Source organism: Mirounga leonina, unplaced genomic scaffold (assembly GCF_011800145.1).
Source record: "Mirounga leonina isolate KUSES-001 unplaced genomic scaffold, KU_Mleo_1.0 Mir_165, whole genome shotgun sequence".
Classification (NCBI taxonomy): domain Eukaryota; kingdom Metazoa; phylum Chordata; class Mammalia; order Carnivora; family Phocidae; genus Mirounga; species Mirounga leonina.
The window spans coordinates 1,041,013-1,050,557 of record NW_023270415.1 but is presented as its reverse complement, the minus strand read 5'-3'; the positions used below and the strand labels follow the sequence as shown (position 1 = coordinate 1,050,557).

At 39.5% G+C, this 9,545-nt stretch overlaps 1 pseudogene; it reads left to right on the top strand.

Moving 5' to 3' along the window:
- Positions 1–3,437: 3,437 nt before the first annotated feature.
- LOC118014695 lies at positions 3,438–4,431 on the top strand (annotated as a pseudogene).
- The last annotated feature ends 5,114 nt before the right edge of the window (positions 4,432–9,545 follow it).

Genomic DNA, 9,545 nt, shown 5'->3' with positions numbered 1-9,545 from the left:
TTCCTTCCTTCCTTCCTTCCTTCCTTCCTTCCTTCCTTCCTTCCTTCCTTCCAAAGATTTGTTTATTTCATTTATTTTGGAGAGAGAAAGAGCATGAGCAGGGGGACGGGCAGAGGGAGAGAGAGAATCTCAAGCAGACTCCCCACTGAGCATGGAGCCCAACACAGGGCTCCATCTCAGGGTCCTGAGATCATGACCTGAGCTGAAACCAAGAGTTGGACACTTAACTGACTGAGCCACGCAGGCACCACTTATGATTTTTTTCTTAATACAAAAGTAAGAAGTTAATTGTACAAAGGTTAAAAATAAGTAAAATTGTATAAAGTATATCTGGAAGGATACATAAAAATATGATAACATTGCTCAGCTCCTAGGGAGGGAGCTGGAAGGACAAGAGTAGGATAAACAGTTTCCGTTTTGTGTCATTTTATATCCTTAGTGTGTTATACTATGTACATGCATTTCCTTATTCAAAAATAATGTTTTGTTTTGTTTTGTTTTGTTTTTGTTATTATTATGTTATGTTAATCACCATACATCATTAGTTTTTGATGTAGTGTTCCATGATTCATTGTTTGCGTATAACACCCAGTGCTCCATTCAGTACGTGCCCTCTTTAATACCCATCACCAGACTAACCCATCCCCCCACCCCCTCCCCTCTAGAACCCTCAGTTTGTTTCTCAGAGTCCATAATCTCATGGTTCATCTCCCCCTCCGATTTCCCCTCCTTCATTCTTCCCCTCCTGCTATCTTCTTCTTTTTTTTTTTTTTTTTTAACATATAATGTATTATTTGTTTCAGAGGTACAGGTCTATGATTCAACAGTCTTACACAATTCACAATGCTCACCATAGCACATACCCTCCCCAATGTCTATCATCCAGCCACCCCATCCCTCCCACCCCCCACCACTCTAGCAACCCTCAGTTTGTTTCCTGAGATTAAGAATTCCTCATATCAGTGAGGTCATATGATACATATCTTTCTCTGATTGACTTATTTTGCTCAGCATAATACCCTCCAGTTCCATCCACGTTGTTGCAAATGGCAAGATTTTGTTCCTTTTGATGGCTGCATAATATGTTTAAATATTTTTAAAAGGTGATCTAAATAAAGAGGAGAAAGTAAAATTACCTATAATTCTACCATCCAGAGACCGCCCTGCTATTATTTTTAGATGCATCCTTTTGGTATTTTTCTCTGTGTGTATGTGCAGTTTCTACAAAGAGGAAATCATACTGTACATTTAGTTTTTAATTTTAAGATGCATAATTTTATTATGTGAAAATAAGTGTATTTGGGAGATCCTCTTCCTGAAGTGATGGTAGTGAAGAGCGATTACTTATTAAGCTCTTACTCTGTACTTAAAAAATAATTGAATAACTAATATATACTTTATATACATCATCTCAGGTAAATTTTCCGATCTGCCCGTGGGCTAGGTGGGTACTGGCAGAGGACATCTCTTGTTCTCCTTCAAGCATCCAATCTCCTTTCTGGTCACAGCACCCTGCTTTTCCTTTGGAGAAAAGCCTCTGCCCCACTCTCAGTCTGATTTGCAGGCAAGAACTGTTCCCACTCCACTGAGACCTAAGTGGGCAAGGAACTGAAGCTGGGGTATCTACATATTCCACCCACCAACAGTGAATGGGTGCAGAAGGTTCTTACTGCAAAAGGAAGTCTGTCTTTTGGGTTGGTGAGCTCTGTGGTAGCCACCCAGCCTCCACCCCAGAGAACCTGCCTGAACAGAGGAGACCCAGAAAGGAGGGCTGAGCAATGGAGACAGAAGTCAACCATATCAGCAGGCCTCTGTACCTGGCCAAGATTGAAATCCATATGCCCATAAACATTCTAGTTATGCAAACTGTATATTTTCTTTTTTTTTTAAGCCAGTTTGTGCTAGGTTCTTTTTCCCTTTGCTAACTAACTAATATAGTAGCATTACCTCTATTCTACACATGAGGCAACTGGGGCATGGAGGGGTAAAGTAATGTGCCCAAGATCATACAGCTTTCAGGTAATAAAGCCAGACTTGAACCTGGGCCTGTCTACCTGAAGGCCAATGTTTAAAGAAATATACTATATTGCAAACAAGCATACCTACCAATGCCTCTCTTCATAAGATACAAATAAGTCTTATTGCTCTTTTAAAAAGGCAATTTAAATGACTAGGTATAAATGAGCAGATTTTCTCACCTGTTCCATGCAGGTGACCTCAGTTAGACACATTGTCCCAGAGCAAATCAATCAATGAGACTACTTCTGTCCCCTGAAAATACAGTAATACAAGTACACTTTCTAAATAAATGATCTAAACTAGAACACTACATCCTTCATAAAACTAAACAGAAGTTTTATGATATAGTGTTTTCTAGGTTTTACCAGCATGAAAGGAAGGAAGCCTGGAACTCTACTTAATAATGAAATTGAAGTGGATTGTCTTGAAGCCCAGTGAAGAAAGAGCAATAATGAGTGGATAAACCTTTTCCTTATGCTAACTGGAAGTACTATCAGTCATTTCTCAGTTTATCATGGAGCTATTCACCATTCTCCTCTGACAAAATACAGAAGCTTCCAAGAAAACTTACAACTAGATGACTGAAAGGAGCAGCAGTCACTGCTTCCTATAAAAATAATAATCTCATGGCCATATGAAAACTGGATGTGACAGGGGTGAAGGGATGAAGGGCATCAGACTGTCAGCCCAAAGTATGCCACTTGGGCAGAAGAATTATTTTGAGTTGAAGACATTTGCGAATGAACACACACAGGAAGAGTTCTCTGCCCTCTCCTGACCTGCCTGAAAGCAGGGTAGAAATTTCCCTTTGTGTAGGTGTTTCCCTCCTCTGAACTTGAAAAAGAACCCTTGTCACTGGAGAGAGTCGACCCTGACATAAGTTTGTATAAACAAACCTTACTAAAATAACCCCGATTTTCCATTAGTTTCCCCCACATATTTCCTAGTCACTTTCCTACAATTTACCATACTTTGTAAGCCAAACCCTCTTTCCTTAGTTAAAAATAGTATGTAAGGGGGGCCCCTTGGTGGCTCAGATGGTTGTGTCTGCCTTCGGCTCAGGTCATGATCCCAGGGTCCTGGGATCGAGTCCCACATCGGGCTCCCAGCTTGGCGGGGAGCCTGCTTCTCCCTCTCCCTCTGCCTCCCCCCCGCTCATGCTCTCTCTCTCTGTATCTCTGTGTCTCAAATGAATAAATAAAATCTTTTTAAAAAATAGTATGTAAGTCCTGTATCTAATCACTTCTTTGAGTTTCATTTTTTTCCTATAAATCCTATGTGCATAAATGTTAAAAATATGTGCCATTGCGGTACGACAGCAGGTAATGGGGTGGGGGGGTGCGTGTGAGGTCATCCCGCGGGCGGGCGGGCGGGGTTGGGCGGTTTGAACTAGGCGAAGACGGAACCGAAGCCGGGCAGAGGCTGTGGACGCGGTCCCACCGAGAGCCGAAGATGGCAATGAACGTATATTCAACGTTAGTCACCAGTGATAACCTAAGTCGACATGACATGCTGGCCTGGATCGATGAGTCTCTGCAGCTGAATCTGACGAAGATCGAACAGTTGTGCTCAGGGGCTGCCTACTGTCAGTTTATGGACATGCTGTTCCCTGGCTCCATTGCCTTGAAAAAAGTGAAATTCCAGGCTAAGCTAGAACATGAATACATCCAGAACTTCAAAATACTACAAGCAGGTTTTAAGAGAATGGGTTGACAAAATAATTCCTGTGGACAAATTAGTAAAAGGAAAGTTTCAGGACAATTTTGAATTTGTTCAGTGGTTCAAGAAGTTTTTTGATGCAAACTATGATGGAAAAGACTATGACCCCGTAGCTGCCAGACAAGGTCAAGAAACCGCAGTGGCTCCCTCCCTTGTTACTCCAGCTCTGAACAAACCGAAGAAACCTCTCAGCTCTAGCAGCGCAGCTCCACAGAGGCCCATTGCAACACACAGAACTACTGCAACCCCTAAGGCTGGCCGGGTGTGGTGCGAAAGAATCCTGGTGTGGGCAACGGGGATGACGAAGCAGCTGAATTGATGCAGCAGATCAACGTACTGAAACTTAACCATCGAAGACTTGGAGAAAGAAAGAGATTTCTACTTTGGAAAGCTAAGGAACACTGAATTGATTTGCCAGGAGAACAAGGGGGAAAACGACCCTTGTTCGTGTATGCCACAGATGAAGGCTTTGTGATACCCGATAAAGGGGGCCCACAGGAGGAACAAGAAGAGTATTAACGGCCTGGGCCAGCAGAGCAACATCCGAATTCTTCACTCCAAATCATGTGCTTAACTGTAAAATACCCGCTTTTGTTATTCTTAGAGGACTCACTGGTTTCTTTTCATGAGCAAACAGTACCTCTTCTTAAAGTGCACTTTGCAGAAGTTTCACCCCTTTTCCAATGAGTTTGAGTTAGGTAGGAGCTTTTACCCTGTAGCAGAGCAGTGTTAACATCTAGTTGGGTCACCTAGGGAAAAAAGAGGCTGACCATGGGGCTCACCGTGTGAACGCTGATAACACTGATTGCTGGAGAAGGTGTTTTTATGTGATACTTGCGGTGGGAAACCTCAGTAGAGAAATGTAAAGACTGATTTGAATTTTAAGCTAATGTGAAATCTTGGCAGAGAATGTTTTAATAAATAAATGCCTTAAGAGTAAAAAAATATATATATATATGTGCCATTGCTCTTGTTTATCTGTCTTTTGTTAGTTGAATTCACAGTACCCTGCTCACAAACTTAAGAGGTAGAGGAGAAGTTTTTCATCCCTTACAGGGGTTTGTTTAGAGGATCTTTTCTGATCCTTGTTCACACTGGGAGAGTTCTTTGCTGTAGTTGGTCTAGTTTTGACCAAATACCTATTGTCTCACTAATCCTTCTGCAATCAAATGCAGACCAGAATGCAATGGAAGTCAATGAAATAACTTTTTAAATGACCTGGTAAGTTTCAAACAAGCAAGAAAAAGAGGAGGGACATGTTATTCATCCATAAAAAGGGATAAACTACTGAAACATACAAGTGCAAGGACCTTGAAAATGTTATGCTAAATGAAAGAAGCCTGACACAAAAGGTCACATATTAGATGACTCCATTTATATGAAATATACATAGGAATTTATAGGGACAGAAAGCAGATTAGTGGTTACCAGGTGCTGGAGGTGGGGGAATAGAATGGGGCCTCTTAATGGGCATGAGCTTTCTTTTGAGGTGATGAAAATGGTTTGAATCTGGACAGAGGTGGTGATTGCACAACATTGTCAATGTACCAAATGCTACTAAATTGTTCGCTTTAAAATAGTTAATTTTATGTTATGTGAATTTCACCTTAATGAATTAAAAAAACAAAAGGAGGTTGAAACTATCTAACAGTTATTCACTGGTCCCCTCCAAGAACAGGTCTTTCTGACATACTTTCTGCTTCTCTTTTCACAAACCCTTGCCCTTCCCATTGCTCTGAAAACCGCATCTCTTCCTCAGGCGCTCCAGTCCCTGAGCCCTTGCTTGGTCCTGCGACTCGGGCTTCTGTCAGGTGCTAGCAGAGCCACTCTGACTAGTCTACGCAGGAATGAGGGAGAGCAGGCGCGCTTGATTCCAGCTCTGTCTTTCCTTTGGAGAAAGCTGCCTTTGAGATCCCTGACTTGGGCACTCAGGAAGAAAACACTCCTTGTCAAGCAAACTATGGGTTTTTCTGGCACAACATAATCTAATCTCTTATTAGAAAAGGACATTCATTCTGCTGACATGTCATTGGCCAGCCAGTTTTCCAAACAGAAACTCTCAAGGCACTTTGTGAAAGAGCATTTACTTCTTTTCCTGGGTCTGGTTTAAATCACAAAAGGTACCCTAGCTATAAATGTTTCACTATAACAACGAAGTTGGTTCTGTTCATGCCAAATGTCTCTGCTAATTGGGGGTGGGAAGAGTGAAAGAATGGGACTTTTTCTTCCATTTCACTCTACCATACCTGTAATACACTACTTTACAAAATCCTTTAAATATATATGTGCACCTTCTAACTACCTTGTAACGTGGTTGGAATGAGTATCCTTATTCCAGTTTGACAAATGAGGAGGCCACTGAAGCTTGGAGAGATGAAGCAGTCCAGCTGGAACAGGAATCCAGGCCCTCTGACCTCTAATCCATTGCTTTTATGAAGCTTAAAGGCTGAGAAGGAAATAGTATACGTTTTTACGTGTAAATGATAATTGCTACCCCTGAATCAAGCACTTCCTCTGTGTCAGGCACTCTTACTTAATTATGTACATGTGTTTTTTCATTTAATCTTTACAACAGCTATTTACATTGACATAATTATTATCACTTTTCTGAATAAAAAACTTAGAGAAGTTAGGTAATTTGCCCAAGATCACGTAGTAGTGGCAAACCAGAGAATAAACATAGGTTGCCTGACTCCAAGGCTTAAGTTTTAAACCTCTACATATGATGTCTATAAATAGTGGTTTGGTTTAGGTGGAGGAAGAATTTAAAAATGACATAGAACCATTTTTTCCTTTACTTTCTTCACATATAATTTGTAAGAAGGGTAGAGAGATTGTAACCAACTGCTTCTTTAACTTCTGCTTTTTGGTTGACTGAAGAAACAATTAAGTCCTAACTGCCATTTTTCTGTTTTAATTTTTCTAATTGAAATTGCCTCATTAAAGGGCACCTGGGTGGCTTAGTTGGTTTGGTGTCTGACTCTTGGTTTTGGCTCAGGTTATGATCTCATGTGCAGAGCCCATGCCAGGCTCTGCACTCAGCAGTCTGCTTGAAGATTCTCTCCCCTCTGCCCCTCTCCCCATACGTGCACATGATGCTGAAATAAATAAATAAATAAATAAATAAATAAATAAATAAATCTTAAAAAAAAGTCTCATTAAAAAGAAAGAATGAATGGAAGAGGAACAGCTAGAATAAGTCTGTGGTGTTATTTTGGAATTGCTTGTATCAGTATGAAATTGTAGGGAAGGAAAAACAGTCTCCTCTCCTCTCAGGTTAATTTGTGGCCTTGCAATTAATTAAATGGACAAAAGAGAGATTAACAAGAGAAAAAAAAGACCTAATTAAATAAGTCAACGACCAATGACTTAATCACAACTGTGCAATGAAACTGCCATAAAAATTCAAACCTCCATAAAAATTTACAACAATATGAATGTGTGCATGTGGAGATTGGGAAGAATGGTACCTGGGGAAGGCATGAAAGCTTGGTGCCCTTTCCCCATACCTCACCTTATGTATCTTTTCATCTGATTGTTGATTTATATCCTTTATCATATACTTTAATAAACTGATAAACATAATTACTTCCCTAAATTCTGTGAGTTATTCTAGCAAATTAAAAGAACTAAGGAGGAGGTCATTAGAACATTCGATCTGTAGCCAGTTGGTCAAAAGCATAGGTAACATCCTGGGGTTTCCAACTGGCATCTGAAGTTGGGGATAGAAGCAGTCTTTAGAACTGAACCCTTAACCTGTGGAATCTGATACTATTTCTGTGTCAGTAGTGTCAGAATTGAGTTGAATTCTTGGACATCCTACTGGTGTCTAAGAATTGCTTCATGTTGTACATGTGGGGAAACAATCATCTATATGTTGGAATTGGGTCTGGGAACCCTAAAAGAAGGGCAATATTTTAAATGAAATAAGCCCATCTCAAATGGACAAATACTTTATAACTCCACTTATATGAGGTATCTAGAGTATCAAATTCATAGACAGAAAGTAGAATGGTGATTACTAGGGGCTGACAGACAAGAAAAGGGGGGTTATTGATTAAGGGCACAGAGTTTCAGTTACGTAAGATGAAATGATTTTCAGAGATGAATGGTGGTGATGGATGCACAACAATGTGAATGTACTAAACGCCACCGAAATGCACCCTTAAAAATGGCTAAAATGGTACATCCTATGTTATGTGTATTTTACCCAAACTTTTTAAAAGCAATGCCCAGAAGTGTATATAGTATGCTATTGTGACAATTAATTTTATATGCCAGCTTGGAAGGTATTTTTTCAAGAGATTAATATTCAAATCAGTGAACTCTGGATAAAGAAGGTTGTCCCTTTAATGTGGGTGGGCCTCATCAAATCAGTTGAAGGCCCAAATAGAAAAATAATTGGCCTCACTAAGCAAAAGGAAATCCTGCACCAGGTAGACTTTATACTTCATCTACAGCATAGGCTTTCCTGGGTTTCCAGGCTGTCAGGCCACACTGAAGATTTTGAATTTCCCAACCTCCATCATCATATGGCAAATTCTTTATTATATATATTATACATATTCCTTATATATAATATATTATATAGTAATTCCTAATATATTAATAATATATTAGGAATATATTATATATATTCCTTATATATATATACATAAAGAGAGAGAGAGAGAACCCTGATTAACACAGCTACTCTTTATGTATTAAGAAAAATTCAATTGCACCAAAAATAATAAAATATCTAGGAGTAAACTTAACCAATGAGGTGAATGTTGTGTACTCTGAAAACTATAGAAAACTTATGAAAGAAATTGAGGAAGACACAAAGAAATGCAAAAATGTTCCATGTCCATAGATTGGAAGAACAAATATTATTAAAATATTTACACTACCCAGAGCAATCTACACATTCAATACCATCAACATTTTCACAGAACTAGAACAAATAATCCTGAAATTCGTATGGAACCAGAAAAGACCCCAAATAGCAAGAAGAATGTTGAAAAAGAAACCCAAACTGGGTGGCATTAGAATGCTGGACTTCAAGCTCTATTACAAAGCTGTAATCATCCAGACAGTATGGTACTGGCACAAAAACAGACACATAGATCAATGGAACAGAATAGAGAACCCAGAAATGGACCCTTAACTCTGGGTCAACTAATCTTTAACAAAGCAGGAAAGAATATCCAATGGAAAAAAGACAATGTCTTCAACAAATTGTGTTGGGAAAATTGGATGGCCACATGCAGAAGAATGAAACTAGACCACTTTCTTGCACCATACCATAAAAATAGACTCAAAATGGATGAAAGACCTAAATGTGAGACAGAAATCCATCAAAATCCTAGAGGACAACACAGGCAACAACCTCTGTGACCTCAGCTGCAGCAAATTCTTCCTAGACACATCTCCAAAAGCAAGGGAAACAAAGGCAAAAATGAACTATTGGGACTTCATCAAGATAAAAAGCTTTTGCACAGCAAAGGAGATAGTCAACAAAACCAAAGACAACCTATGGAATGGGAGGAGACATTTGCAAATGTCTTATCAGATAAACAGCTAGCATCCAAAACCTATAAAGAACTTATCAAACTCAACACCCAAAAAAGAAAAAATCCAATGAAGAAATGAGCAGAGGACATGAACAGACATTTCTCCAAAGAAGACATCCAAATGGCCAACAGACACATGAAAAAATGCTCCAGGGTCAACCTCAGGGAAATACAAATCAAACCACAATAAGATACCACCTCACACCAGTTAGAATGGCTAAAATTAACAAGTTAGCAAACAACAAATGTTGG